This window comes from Carcharodon carcharias, chromosome 30 (assembly GCF_017639515.1).
Source record: "Carcharodon carcharias isolate sCarCar2 chromosome 30, sCarCar2.pri, whole genome shotgun sequence".
NCBI classification, from domain to species: domain Eukaryota; kingdom Metazoa; phylum Chordata; class Chondrichthyes; order Lamniformes; family Lamnidae; genus Carcharodon; species Carcharodon carcharias.
In genome coordinates this window covers 34241725-34257028 of record NC_054496.1, presented here as the reverse complement: position 1 = coordinate 34257028, position 15304 = coordinate 34241725, and positions in this window count along the sequence as shown.

The following is a 15304-nucleotide window of genomic DNA, read 5'->3' as shown; positions in this document are numbered from 1 at the left end:
CTTATCTTTGTATCATCAGCAAGTTGATCTATCATACGTGACAATGGTGCTGGTGAAGTTACTGGAACCTATCACCAGGGATAGAGTGATTAAAACACAAACAGAAAATGCTGGAAAAACTCAGCAGGTCTAACATCTGCTGAGAGAGAAACAGAGTTAACATTTTGAGTCCATATGACTCTTCTTTCGCTCTGAAGAAGAGTCACATGGACTCGAAACGTTAACTCTGTTTCTTTTTTCTCTCCACAGATGCTGTCAGACCTGTTGAGTTTTTCCAGCATTTTCTGTTGTTGTTTCAGATTTCCAGCATCCACAATATTTTGCTTTTAACAGAGTGATTGAACCCTTGAACGGGTGTGAGCTGAGGAGAGGGGATCAGCATGGGTCTGTGCAGGGTAGGTCAGGACTAATCCAGCTGAATTTTTGAGGACAATGTGGAGAGGGGAGTGTCGATGGATGTTGTCGGTACGGACTTCCAGAAGGCATCTGGTAAGGTTCCTCACAAGAGCTTGTTAGCAAAACTGAGATGGCATGGAATTGGAGATAACCTTGTGACTTGAGATGGCAATTGGTTGGGAGGCTGGTGATGTAGTGGTGATGTCACTGGGTGAGTAACCCAGAGGCCTAGGCTAATGCCTCAGGGACCCAGATTCAAATCCCATCATGACAGCTGTTGGAATTTGAATTTAATTAATAAAATCTGGAATGTAAAGCTTGTCACAGAAATGGTAACCATGAAACTATCATTGATTGTTGTAAAAACCCATCACTAATGTCCTTTAGGGAAGGAAATCTGCCATCCTTACCTGGTCTGGCCTAGATGTGACTCCTGACCCACAGCCATGTGGTTGACTCTTAACTGCCCTCTGAAATGCTCTGGCAAGAATAAAAGAACAGTAAACATTGAGAAATAAGGATACTGGATTGAACTGGTCTTGTATACTTTAAAATGGATCGCCAGTAAAAACTGGGAAATAAGAGTACTGGTCTGAACTGTTTTTTTCCCTATTGGAAGCAACTCAGTTGAAGGGTCATTGGGGATGGGCAGTAAATGCTGAGCTGGCCAACAACACTCACATCCATGAAAAAATGTTAAAAAGCAGAGGGTGGTGGTAAAGGGTGCGTACACTGACTGGTGGATGTGAGGAGCAGTATTCCCCGGGGATCAGTACCAGGGCTCAGCTTTTCACTATATATGGAGACCTAGGTGAAGAGAGAGTTGTAGATACAACTTTACAGATGCAGTGAGCGAGGGATGCAGCAAGATACATCGATGGGGGAAGGAAGTTACACAGCCAGAGAAAGTGAGCTGGCAAAACTGCAATTTAATGTGGGGAGGTCACAGAATCACAAAATTTTAACAGCACAGAAGGAGGCTATTCGGCCCATCATGTCTGTACCAGCTCTCCAACTGAGCGTTATGACCCAGTGCCATTTCCCTGCATTTTCCCCACACCCCTGCACATTGATTCTGTTCAAATAATCATCTACCGCCCTCTCGAATGCCTCGATTGAACCTGCCTCCACCACATTTCCAGGCAGCGCATTCCAGACCTGAACCACTCACTGTGTGAAAATGCTTTTTCTCACATAACATTTGCTCCTTTTGCAAATCAGTTTAAATCTGTGCCCTCTCATTCTTGATCCTTTTACGAGTGGGAACAGCTTCTCCCTATCTACTCTGTCCAGTCCCCTCATGGTTTTGAACATCTCTATCAAATCTGCTCTTAGCCGCCTTCTCTCCAAGGAGGACAGTCCCAACCTCTCCAACCTATCCTCATTGCTGAAGTTTCTCATCCCTGGAACCATTCTTTTAAACCTCTTCTGCACTCTCTCCAATGTGTTCACATCCTTCCTATAGTATGCCGCCCAGATCTGTACACAATACCCCAGCTGAGGTCTAACGAGTGTCTTATATAAATTCAGCATAACCTCTTTGCTCTTGTACTCTCTGCCCCTATTAATAAAGCCCAGGATACTATATGCTTTATTAACTACTCTCTTCACCTGTCCTGACACCTTCAATGATCTGTAATGATCTATGCATATATACAGCCAGGTCTTTCTGCTCCTCCATGCCTTTCAAAAATTCACCCCTTATTTTATATTGTCTGTCCATATTCTTCCTACCAAAATGCATCACCTCAAGTTTCTCCGCATTGAACTTCATCTGCCACCTATCTGCCCACTCCACCAACTTGTCTATGTCCTCTTGAAGTTCTACACTGTTCACAACGCTCCCAAGCTTTGTATCATCTGCAAACTTTGAAATTGTCCCCTGCGCACCAAGATGTAGATCATTAATATATATCAGGAAAATAAGGGTCCCAACATTGACCCCTAAGGAATTCCGCTACAAACCTACCTCCAGCCTGAAAAATACCCATTAACCGTTACTCTCTGCTTCCTATTTTTCAGCCAATTTTGTATCCACATTGCTACTGTCCCTTTTATTCCATGAGCAATAACTTCTCTCACAAGTCTGTTGTGTGGCACTGTGTCAAATGCCTTTTGAAAGTCCATGTACACCATATCAACAGCATTACCCTCATTGACCTTTGCTATTACCTCTTCAAAAAACTCCAGCAGGTTAGTTAAACATGATTTCCCCTTTAGAAATCCATGCTGGCTCTTCCTAATCAACCCATATTTTTCCATGTGAATACTAATTCTATTGGAAATAATTGTTTCTAGGTGTGAGGTCATTTCCTTTGGATCTGAGCAGGTGATTCGGAATATTTTCTTATTAATGAGAAGCTTTATCCATGGAAGGACAAGTGGATTTTAGTGTCCATGTACACATTAGACCACTGAAAAGCTAAGGCAGGGGCATAAAAAGACACAATGAAATGTTGGTTCTTATTTGAAGGGAGCTGGGATATAAAAGTGAGAAAGTGATGCTTTCATTCTGAAGAACTCTGGTCAGTCCCTATGTGGCAGAACGATTCACCACACCTCATCAGTAAAGCGATGGAAGTAGTCATTAACAGTGCTATCAAGCAGCACGAGCTTAGCAATAACCTGCTCACTGACGCCCAGTTTGGGTTCCACCAGGGCCACTCAGCTCCTGACCTCATTACAGCCTTGGTTCAAACATGGACAAAAGAGCTGAACACTCGAGGTGAGGTGAGAGTGACTGCTCTTGACATCAAGGCTGCATTTGACCGAGTGTAGCATCAAGGAGCCCTCGCAAAACTGCAGTCAATGGGAATCAGGGGAAAACTCCCCACTGGTCGTAGTCATACCTAGCACAAAGGAAGATGGTTGTGGTTGTTGGAGGTCAGTCATCTCAGCTCCAGGACATCACTGCAGGAGTTCCTCAGGGTAGTTTCCTAGGCCCAACCATCTTCAGCTACATTATCAATGACCTTCCTTCCATCATAAGGTTAGAAGTGGGGATGTTCTCTGATGATTGCACAATGTTTGAGGACCATTCGCGATTACTTGGATACTGAAGCAGTCCCTGTCCAAATGCAGCAAGACCTGGACAATATCCAGGCTTGGGCTGACAAGTGGAAAGTAACATTTGCGCCATACAAGTGCCAGACAAAGACCATCTCCAACAAGAGAGAATCCAACCATTGCCCCGTTAGACCATAAGACCATAAGGCGTAGGAGCAGAAATTAGGCCATTCAGCCCATCGAGTCTGCTCCGCCATTCAATCATGGCTGATAAGTGTCTCAATCCCATTCCCCCACCTTCTCCCCATAACCTTTGATCCCCTTACCAATCAAGAACCTATCTATCTCGGTCTTAAATACACTCAATGACCTGGCCTCCACAGCCTTCTGTGGCAATGAATTCCATAGATTCACCACTCTCTGGCTAAAGAAGTTTCTCCTCATCTCTGTTCTAAAAAGTCTTCCCTTTACTCTGAGGCTGTGCCCTCGGGTCCTAGTCTCTCCTACTAATGGAAACATCTTCCCCACATCCACTCTATCCAGGCCTTTCAGTATTCTATAAGTTTCAATCAGATCCCCCCTCATCCTTCTAAACTCCATCGAGTATAGACATTCAATGGCATTACCATCACTGAATCCTCCACTATCAACATCCTGCGAGTTACCATTTACCGGAAACAGAACTGGACTAGCCATATGAATACTGTGGCTGCAAGAGCAGGTCAGAGGCTAGGAATCCTGCAACAAGTAACCCATCCACCTGACTCCTCGAAGCCTGTCCACCATCCACAAAACACAAGTCAGGAGTGTGATGGAATACTCTCCACTTGCCTGGATGAGTGATGCTCCTACAACACTCAAGACGTTTGACCCTATCCAGGACAAAGCAGCCCCGCTTGATTGGTACCCCATCCACAAACATTCACTCCCTCCATCACCGACGCATAGTGACAGCAGTGTGTACCATCTACAAGATGCACTACAGGAATTCACCAAGGCTCCTTAGGCAGCACCTTCCAAACCCATGACCTCTACAATCTAGAAGGACAAGGGCAGCAGACAGATGGGAACACCACCACCTGGAAGTTCCCCTCCAAGTCACTCACTATCCTGACTTGGAAATATATCGGCCGTTCCTTCACTGTCATTGGGTCAAAATCCTGGAGCTCCCTCCCTACAGCACTGTGGGTGTACCTACACCACATGGGCTGCAGCGGTTCAAGAAGGCAGCTCACCACCACCTTCTCAAGGGGCAATTAGGGATGGGCAATAAATGCTAGCCCAGCCAGTGATACCCACATTCCATGAAAGAATAAGAAAACAGAAGATCTACTCTCCTTGGAGGGACATCTGGGTTAAATTATGAGACGAGGTTGTGGAAACCTCATTTGCATTCCCATGAGTTTGGAAGATTCACGCTGATCGGGGACTCCAGAACAAGGGGATACCATTTTAAACTGAGAGGCAGACTGTTCCGGTGGGATGTCTGGCACAACGTGTCACACAGAGGGCAGTGGAAATCCAGAATTCGCTCCCCAACCCCAAACAGAAAAGCTGCTGGAACAGGGGCTCAGCTGAAAATTTCTAAAGGAAAAGGAGTGAAGGAAGGGGGGAGAATTGGAGAGGGAGGAAAAAAGGGGGGGGGATGGTGAGGGAAAGGAGGGGAGGAGAGGGAGAGGGAGAGGAGGGGAGGGGATGGTGAGGGAAAGGAGGGGAGGAGAGGGAGTGGGAGAGGAGGGGAGGGGATGGTGAGGGAAAGGAGGGGAGGAGAGGGAGTGGGAGAGGAGGGGAGGGGAGGGGATGGTGAGGGAGAGGAGGGGAGGGAGAGGGAGAGGAGGGGAGGGGAGGGAGAGGGAGAGGAGGGGAGAGAGTGGGAGAGGAGGGGAGAGAGTGGGAGAGGAACTATATCTTGAGCTACATTTGGTGTGCTGCCTCTGGTAAATATGAGCCCAATGGTGGCATTAGCAAGCTGGGGTAGTGTCCGGTCAAGGTGATGGTCAATGTCCCATCGCAGTGATGGTCAGTGTCTGATCAAGATAATGGTCAGTATCCCATCATAGCGCCGGTCAGTGTCCCATCATGATGACAATCAGTGTCCGATCATGGTGATGGTTAGAAGGGAGAAGGCGGGAGAATGGGGTGGAGAAACTTATCAGCTATGATTGAATGGTGGAGCAGACTCGATGGGCCGAATGGCCTAATTTCTGCTCCTATGTCTTATGGCCTTATTGCAGTGACGGTCAGTGTCTGATCGTGGTTACGGACACTGTATAAAGCCTGTGGGTGTGAAAAGGTTACCGATTGACAATGCTGTCTTGAAACAAATGGTGGAGCGAAAGGAAAACTGTAAAATAAGTGGGTGGATTTAACTCAACAACTGTTGGTTTGTTTTACAAAAATAAATATGTACATGGAGAAATTGTTATGATCCTAAGTTGGTTTTCTTTTGAAATTTTGGTTGTGTATATTAACTAATTTTTATTTAAGAAGGGGATAGGGAATCTGATCATTGTATATTCAGCATATGTAGCTCTGAGCATTAACTGAGGATTCAGTTCAGCTCCTATAAATAGAAGCAGACTGAAACTGTGGGGTTAGGACATGTCTGCTTGAAATGCATATAGAAGTGTATAAAGATTGGTTCCAGTTCTATCATTCACCAACCAGAACACATGACCCTGCCCCCACTATCTCACTTGGTCCAAAATCAGGATGTGGGGAACACGGCAGCTTTGATTCGCTTCCCGCAAAGCAGAAGCCAAACAAATTGATAGGATACCTGTTAATGTTCCATCCACATCCGCCCACTCAGAGTGACGGGCCTAAACTTGTATCCTGCAGGTTGGGGACAGCTCCCAGGCCCATTGCCTGAGATTGCCAGGAATGGGAAGAGCAAGGAATGTGGAACAGTAACTGGTGGGATGCTGAGGAAGGAACACCTTGGTGTGCTCAGACTCGGCTACAGTTCACGCAACCACTTTTTCAGCCAGTGTCCACTTACAGAGGCTCAAGGGAATGCTCAGTTAATGCTCATCACTTGTGTACAATTAAACACAATGAATGTACAATGAGCAGATTCCTTTCTCTCCCTTGAATTAAAAATTAGAGTTAATATGCAGAACGATAGTGTATCTGGATGATGAGGGTGAGCAGGACAATGGGGAAGTGTTTTGCCTGGAGCTGGATTTGAATCATGTTTGCAGAGGCCTGTAGTCACTGGGTGACATCACGCCCACACCCCAACAGGTTGGGGGAGGGCAGGCTCTCTTGTAGGCCTGTGGATGGAGCCTAGGCCGAGCCTCCTGGTTGGTGACTACAATCACTCCTTAACACTTTAACCTTGGTTCCCCAAGGCAGGCTTTACCTCTCTCCCCTACCTCATTGTCTCCCTCACTAATAAAGACGGACCAGAGAGATAGAGCATCAAGTCACCAGACACATGAGAAAGCAACTAATGAAAAGATAAACTAATTCAAACTGCTGAATATATCTGAAAAAGGTTATCGCAATAAGTGGGACACGTGACCCTGGACATTTAATAGATAGGGGTCAGTTTAAAGATAAATATCAGTGTGGATCCTCAGTAAATGAGCTACATTGAGAGGTGAGAGAGACGGAGCAGCTGTGGACAACAGTGTATTATTGTGTGCGCTAGGACAGGGGTGTCCAGCCGTCTGTCTCTCACCCTCACCTGAGTCACAGGATTCCAGATTCAACATCTACTCTAGTACTTGAGAATAAAACTCCACACTGACAGTCGGGTGCAGCACTGAGGGAGCGCTGCGCTGCCAGAGGCACTGTCTTTCAGATGGGATGTTAAACTGATGCCCGTCTGCCCTACTAGGTGGATGGGAATCGAAGAAAAACCTCATGACATTACTTCAAAGAAGGGCAGGGAGTTACCTCCAGGCTCCTGGTCAGTATTCATTCCTCTGTCACTATCACAAAAGGAGATGACCCAGCTGTTATCACATTGCTGCTTTTGGGGTCTTGCTGTGCACAAATAAGCTGACACAGTTTGTGCATTACAACAATGGCTACATTTCAAACCCAATCAATGGATGTACAGAGTTTTAGGGCGTGACTAGTGAGTGTGAAAACAGCATGAGAGGAGGGGAAAGTGGGAGAGTGAAAGCAGGGCAAGAGGAGAGAGCAGCATGAACATGAAATCAGTTAAGAAGGGGGAGCAGCTGTGGTGAGAATCAAGCATGAGGGGAGAGAAATTGGGTGTGTGAAAACAGCAGGAGAGGAGAGATTAGCGGGAGTGCAAAAACAGCATGAGTGAAGAGAGCAGTGGGAGAGTGAGAACAGTGATAGAGGAGAGAACAGCAGGAGTGTGAGAAAAGTGAGAAAGGAGAGAGCAGCGGGAGTGTGAGAACAGTGAGAGAGGAGAGAGCAGCGGGAGTGTGAGAATAGTGATAGAGGAGAGAGCAGCGGAAGTGTGAGAACATGAGAAAGGAGAGAGCAGCAGGAGTGTGAGAACAGTGAGAAAGGAGAGAGCAGTGGGAGTGTGAGAAGAGTGGTAGAGGAGAGAGCAGTGAGAGTGTGAGAAAAATGAGAAAGGAGAGAGCAGCGGGTGTGTGAGAATGGTGATAGAGGAGACAGCAGCGGCAGTGTGAGAACAGTGATAGAGGAGAGAGCAGCAGGAGTGTGAGAACAGTGAGAGAAGGAGAGAGCAGCGGGAGTGTGAGAACAGTGATAGAGGTGAGAGCAGCAGGAGCGAGGGAACAATGAGAAAGGAGAGAGTAGCAAGAGAGTGAGAACATTGAGAAAGGAGAGAGCAGCAGGATTGTGAGAAAAGTGAGAAAGGAGAGAGCAGTGGGAGTGTGAGAACAGTGATAGAGGAGAAAGCAGCGGGAATGTGAGAACAGTGAGAAAGGAGAGAGCAGTAGGAGTTTGAGAACAGTGATAGTGGAGACAGCAGCAGGAGTGTGAGAATAGTGATAGAGGAGATAGCAGCAGGAGGGTGAGAACAGTGATAGAGGAGAGTGCAGCTGGAGCGTGAGAACAGTGATAGAGGAGAGAGCAATGAGAGTATGAGAACAATGATAGAGGAGAGAGCAGCAAGAGTGTGAGAACAGTGAGAAAGGAGAGACATGCGGAACTGTGAGAACAGTGAAAAAGGAGAGAGCAGCAGGAGTATGAGAAAAGTGATAGAGGGGAGAGCAGCAGGAATGTGAGAACAGTCATAGTGGAGAGAGCAGCGGGAGTGTGAGAACAGTCACAGAGGAGACAGCAGCAGGAGTGTGAGAACAACGAGAAAGGATAAAGCAGCAGTAGTGTGAGAATGGTGAGAAAGGAAAGAGCAGCATGAGTGTAAGGACAGTGATAGAGGGCAGAGCAGCAGGAGTGTGAGAAAAATGATAGAGGAGAGAAGAGCAGCAGTGTGAGAACAGTGAGAAAGGAGAGGGCAGCGGGAGTGTGAGAAATGTGATGGAGGAGATGGCAGCGGGAGTGGGAGAACATTGATAGAGGAGAGAGCAGCCAGAGTTTAAGAACAGTGAGAAAGGAAAGAGCAGCGGGAGTGTGAAAAAAGTGAGAAAGGAGAGAGTAGGGGGAGTGTGAGAACAGTGATAGAGGAGAGAGCAGCACGAGTGTGAGAACAGTGAGAAAAGACAGAGGAGCGGGAGTTTGAGAACAGTGATAAAGGAGCAAGCAGCGGGAGCATGAGAACAGCGAGAAAGGAGAGAGCAGCGGGAGCATAAGAACAGTGATAGAGGAGAGAGCAGCAGGAGTGTGAGAACAGTGATAGAGGAGAGAGCAGAGGGAGTGTGAGAACAGTGAGCAAGGAGAGAGCAGCGAGAGTAAGAGAACAGTGATAGAGGAGAAGGTATCATGAGTGTGAGAACAGTGATAGAGGAGAGAGCAGAGGTAGTGTGAGAACAATGAGAAAGGAGAGGGCAGCAGGAGTGTGAGAACAGTGATAGAGGGGAGAGCAGCGGGAGTTAGAGAAAAGTGTGAAAGGAGAGAGCAGGGAGAGTGTGAGAACATTGACACAGGAGAGAGCAGTACGAGTGTGAGAACAGTGCGAAAAGAGACAGCAGCGGGAGTTTAAGAACAGTGAGAAAGGAGAGAGCAGCGGGAGTGTGAGAACAGTGATAGAGGAAAGAGCAGCAGTAGCGTGAGTATAGTGAGAAAGGAGAGAGCAGCGGGAGTCAGAAAAAAGTGAGAAAGGAGAGAGCAGTGGGCGCATGAGAACAGTGATAGAGGAGAGAGACGCATAAGCGTGAGAAGAATGAAAAAGTAGTGAGCAGCGGGAGTGTGAGAAGAGTGAGAAAGGATAGAGCAGCGGGAGTTTCAGAAAAGAGAGAAAGGAGAGAGCAGCGGGAGTGTGAGAACAGTGATAGAGGAGTGAGCAACAGGAGTGCGAGAATAGTGATAGAGGAGAGAGAAGCGGGAGTGTGAGATAAGTGATAGAGGAGAGAGCAACGAGAGTATGAGAACAGAGATAGAGGAGAGAGCAGCAGGAGTGTGAGAATAGTGAGAAAGGAGAGAGCAGCAGGAGTGTGAGAAAATTGAGAAAGGAGAGAGTAGTGGGAGTTTGAGAACAGTGATAGAGGAGAGAGCAGCGAGTGTCCAGGAACAGTGATAGAGGAGAGGGCAGCAGGAGGGTGAGAACAGTGATAGAGGAGAGAGCAGAGGGAGTGTGAGAAGAGTGATAGAGGGGAGAGCAGCGGCAGTGTGAGAACAGTGAGCAAGGAGAGCAGCGAGAGTGTGGGAACAGTGATAGAGGAGTGGGCAACAGGAGTGTGAGAAAAGTGATAGAGGAGAGAGCAGAGGGAGTGTGAGAACAGTGAGAAAGCAGAGAGCAGCGGGAGTGTGAGAACAGTGATAGAGGGGAGAGCAGCGGGAGTGTGAGAAAAGTGATAGAGTAGAGTGCAGTGGGAGTGTGAGAACAGTGAGAAAAGGGACAGCAGTGGGAGTTTGAGAAAAGTGAGAAAGGAGAGAGCAGGGAGAGTGTGAGAACAGGGATAGACGAGAGAGCAGCACTTTTGTGAGAACAGTGATAGAGGAGAGAGCAGCAGGAGTTTGAGAACAGTGGTAGAGGAGAGAGCAGCGGGAGTGTGAAAACAGTGAGCAAGGAGAGAGCAGCGAGAGTGTGGGAACAGTGATAGAGGAGAAGGCAGCAGTAGTTTGAGAGCAGTGATAGAGGAGAGAGCAGCACGAGTGTGAGAACAGTGAGAAAAGACAGAGCAGAGGGAGTGTGAGAACAGTGAGGAAGGAGAGAACAGCATGTTTGTGTGTGAACAGTGATAGAGCAGAGAGCAGCAGGAGCATGAGAAAAATGAGAAAGGATAGAGCAGCAAGAGTGTGAGAACAGTGCGAAAGGTGAGAGCAGCGGGTGCGTGAGAACAGTGAGAAAGGAGATAGCAACAGGAGTGTGAGTACAGTGATAGAGGAGACAGCAGTGGGAGTGTGAGAACAGTGATAGGGGGAGAGCAGCAGGAGTGTGAGAACAGTGATAGAGGAGAGAGCAGCAGCAGTGTGAGAACATTGAGAAAGGAGGGAGCTGTGGCAGTGTGAGAACATTGATAGAGGAGAGGGCAGCAGGAGTGTGAGAGCAATGAGAACGTAGAGAGCAGTGGGAGTGTGAGAACAGTGATAAAGGTGAGAGCAGTGGGAGTGCGATAACAATGAGAAAGGAGACAGCAGCGAGAGTGTGTGAACAGTGATAGAAGAGAGAGCAGTGGGAGTGCGAGAACAGCGGTAGAGGAGAGAGCAGCGGGAGTGTGCAAGCAATGAGAACGTAGAGAGCAGTGGGAGTGTGAGAACAGTGAGAAAGTTTGGAGAAGCGGGAGTGTGAGAACAGTGAAAGAGGAGAAAGCAGAGGAAGTATGAGAACAATGAGAAAGGAGAGAGAGCGAGATGTGCCAAAAGTGATAGAGGAGAGAGCAGCGGGAGTGTGAGAACAGTGGTAGAGGAGAGAGCAGCAGGAGTGTGAAAACAGTGAGCAAGGAGAGAGCAGCGAGAGTGTGGGAACAGTGATAGAGGAGAGGGCAGCAGGAGTATCAGAACAGTGAGAGAGGAGAGAGCAGAGGAAGTTTGAGAACAGTGAGAAAGGAGAGAGCAGCGCGAGTGTGAGAACAGTGATAGAGGGGAGAGCAGCGGGAGTGTGAGAAAAGTGATAGAGGAGAGTGCAGTGGGAGTGTGAGAAGAGTGAGAAAGGAGAGAGCAGCGGGAGTTTGAGAAAAGTGAGAAAGGAGAGAGCAGGGAGATTGTGAGAACAGTGATAGAGGAGAGAGAAGCAGGAGTGTGAAAAAGTGAGCAAGGAGAGAGCAGCGAGAGTGTGGCAACAGTGATAGAGGAGAGGGCAGCAGGAGTGTGAGAACAGTGATAGAGGAGAGAGAAGCAGGAGTGTGAAAAAGTGAGCAAGGAGAGAGCAGCGAGAGTGTGAGAACAGTGATAGTGGAGAGGGCAGCACGAGAGTGAGAACAGTGATAGAGGAGAGAGCAGCGGGAGTGTGAGGGCAGTGGTCGAGGAGAGAGTAGCGGGAGTGTGAAAACAGTGAGCAAAGAGAGAGCAGCGAGAGTGTGGGAACAGTGATAGAGGAGAGGGCAGCAGCAGTGTGAGAGCAGTGATGGAGGAGAGAGCAGAGGGAGTGTGAGAACCGTGATAGAGGAGAGAGCAGCAGTAGCGTGAGTATAGTGAGAAAAGAGAGAGCAGCGGGAGTCTGAGAAAAGTGAGAAAGGAGTGACCAGCGGGAGCACGAGTACAGAGATAGAGGAGAGAGCAGCAGGAGCATGAGAACAGTGACAAAGGGGAGAGCTGTGGGAGTTTGAGAACAGTGATAAAGGAGCAAGCAGCGGGAGCATGAGAATAGTGAGAAAGGAGAGAGCTGAGGGAGCATAAGATCAGTGATAGAGGAGAGAGCATCAGGAGTGTGAGAACAGTGATAGAGGAGAGAGCAGAGGGAGTGTGAGAACAGTGAGCAAGGGGAGAGCAGTGAGAGTAAGGGAACAGTGATAGAGGAGAAGGTATCATGAGTGTGAGAACAGTGATAGAGGAGAGAGCAGAGGGAGTATGAGAACACTGGGAAAGAAGAGGGCAGCAGGAGTGTGAGAACACTGATAAATGTAGAGCAGCGGGAGTCTGAGAAAAGTGATAGAGGAGAGTGCAGAGGGAGTGTAAGAACAGTGAGAAAGGAGAGAGCAGCGGGAGTTAGAGAAAAGTGTGAAAGGAGAGAGCAGGGAGAGTGTGAGAACATTGATACAGGAGAGAGCAGTACGAGTGTGAGAACAGTGTGAAAAGAGACAGCAGCGGGAGTTTAAGAACAGTGAGAAAGGAGAGAGCAGCGGGAGTGTGAGAACAGTGATAGAGGAAAGAGCAGCAGTAGTGTGAGTAAAGTGAGAAAGGAGAGAGCAGCGGGAGGCTGAGAAAAGTGAGAAAGGAGAGAGCAGTGGGCGCATGAGAACAGTGATAGAGGAGAGAGACGCATAAGAGTGAGAACAATGAAAAAGTAGTGAGCAGCGGGAGTTTGAGAACAGTGAGAAAGGAGAGAGCAGCGGGAGCATGAGAACAGTGAGAAAGGTGAGAGCAGCGGGAGTGTGAGAACAGTGATAGAGGAGTGAGCAGCAGGAGTGTGAGAATAGTGATAGAGGAGAGAGCAGCAGGAGTGTGAGAACTGTGAGAAAGGAGAGAGCAGCAGGAGTGTGAGAAAATTGAGAAAGGAGAGAGTAGTGGGAGTTTGAGAACAGTGATAGAGGAGAGCAGCAGAGAGAGTCCAGGAACAGTGATAGAGGAGAGGGCAGCAGGCGTGTGAGAACAGTGAGAAAGGAGAGAGCAGCGCGAGTGTGAGAAGAGTGATAGAGGGGAGAGCAGCGGCAGTGTGAAAACAGTGAGCAAGGAGAGAGCAGCGAGAGTGTGAGAACAGTGATAGAGGAGAGGGCAGCAGTAGTGTGAGACCAGTGATAGAGGAGAGAGCAGCACGAGTGTGAGAACAGTTAGAAAAGACAGAGCAGAGGGACTGTGAGTACAGTGAGGAAGGAGAGAGCAGCATGTATGTGTGAACAGTGATAGAGCAGAGAGCAGCAGGAGCATGAGAAAAATGAGAAAGGATAGAGCAGCGGGAGTGTGAGAACAGTGCGAAAGGTGAGAGCAGTGGGTGCGTGAGAACAGTGAGAAAGGAGATAGGAGCAGGAGTGTGAGAACAGTGATAGAGGATACAGTAGCGGGAGTGTGAAAACAGTGAGAAAGGAGAGAGCAGCGAGAGTGTTAGAACAGTGATAGAGGAGAGGGCAGAGGGAGTTTGAGAACAGTGAGAAAGGACAGAGCAGCGCGAGTGTGAGAACAGTTAGAAAAGACAGTGCAGAGGGACTGTGAGTACAGTGAGGAAGGAGAGAGCAGCATGTGTGTGTGAACAGTGATAGAGCAGAGAGCAGCAGGAGCATGAGAAAAATGAGAAAGGATAGAGCAGCGGGTGTGTGAGAACAGTGCGAAAGGTGAGAGCAGCGTGTGCGTGAGAACAGTGAGAATGGAGATAGCAGCAGGAGTGTGAGAACAGTGATAGAGGAGACAGCAGCGGGAGTGTGAGAAGAGTGAGAAAGGAGAGAGCAGCGGGAGTTTGAGAAAAGTGAAAAAGGAGAGAGTAGGGAGAGTGTGAGAACAGTGATAGAGGAGAGAGCAGCACGATTGTGAGAACAGTGATAGAGGAGAGAGCAGCAGGAGCATGAGAACAGTGAGAAAGGAGAGAGCAGCGCGAGTGTGAGAACAGAGATAGAGGGGAGAGCAGCGGGAGTGTGAGAAAAGTGATGGAGTAGAGTGCAGTGGGAGTGTTAGAACAGTGAGAAAGGAGAGAGCAGCGGGAGTCTGAGAAAAGTGAGAAAGGAGAGAGCAGGGAGAATGTGAGAACAGTGATAGAGGAGAGAGCAGCACGAGTGTGAGAACAGTAATAGAGGAGAGAGCAGCGGGAGTGTGAGAACAGTGGTCGAGGAGAGAGCAGTTGGAGTGTGAAAACAGTGAGCAAGGAGAGAGAAGCGAGAGTGTGGGAACAGTGGTAGAGGAGAGGGAAGCAGTAGTGTGAGAGCAGTGATAGAGGAGAGAGCAGAGGGAGTGTGAGAACAGTGAGAAAGGAGAGAGCAGCGGGAGTTTGAGAAAAGTGAGAAAGTAGACAGCAGGGAGAGTGTGAGAACAGTGATAGAGGTGAGAGCAGAACGAGTATGAGAACAGTGAGAAAAGAGAGCAGCGGGAGTGTAAGAACAATGAGAAAGCAGAGAGCAGCGGGAGTGAGAGAACAGTGATAGAGGAAAGAGCAGCAGTAGCGTGAGTATAGTGAGAAAGGAGAGAGCAGCGGGAGTCTGAGAAAAGTGAGAAAGGACAAAACAGCGGGAGCACGAGAACAGTGATAGAGGCGAGAGCAGCAGGAGCATGAGAACAGTGTCAAAGGGGAGTGCTGTGGGAGTTTGAGAACAGTGATATAGAAGCAAGCAGCGGGTGCATGAGAACAGTGAGAAAGGAGAGAGCAGAGGGAGCATAAGAACAGTGATAGAGGAGAGAGCAGCAGGAGTGTGAGAACAGTGATAGAGGAGAGAGCAGAGGGAGTGTGAGAACAGTGAGCAAGGAGAGAGCAGCGAGAGTAAGGGAACAGTGATAGAGGAGAAGGTATCATGAGTGTGAGAACAGTGATAGAGGAGAGAGCAGAGGGAGTGTGAGAACAGTGAGAAAGGAGAGGGCAGCAGGAGTGTGAGAACACTGATAAAGGTAGAGCAGCGGGAGTGTGAGAAAAGTGAGAAAGTAGACAGCAGGGAGAGTGTGAGAACAGTGATAGAGGTGAGAGCAGAACGAGTATGAGAACAGTGAGAATAGAGAGCAGCGGGAGTGTAAGAACAATGAGAAAGCAGAGAGCAGCGGGAGTGAGAGAACAGTGATAGAGGAAAGAGCAGCAGTAGCGTGAGTATAGTGAGAA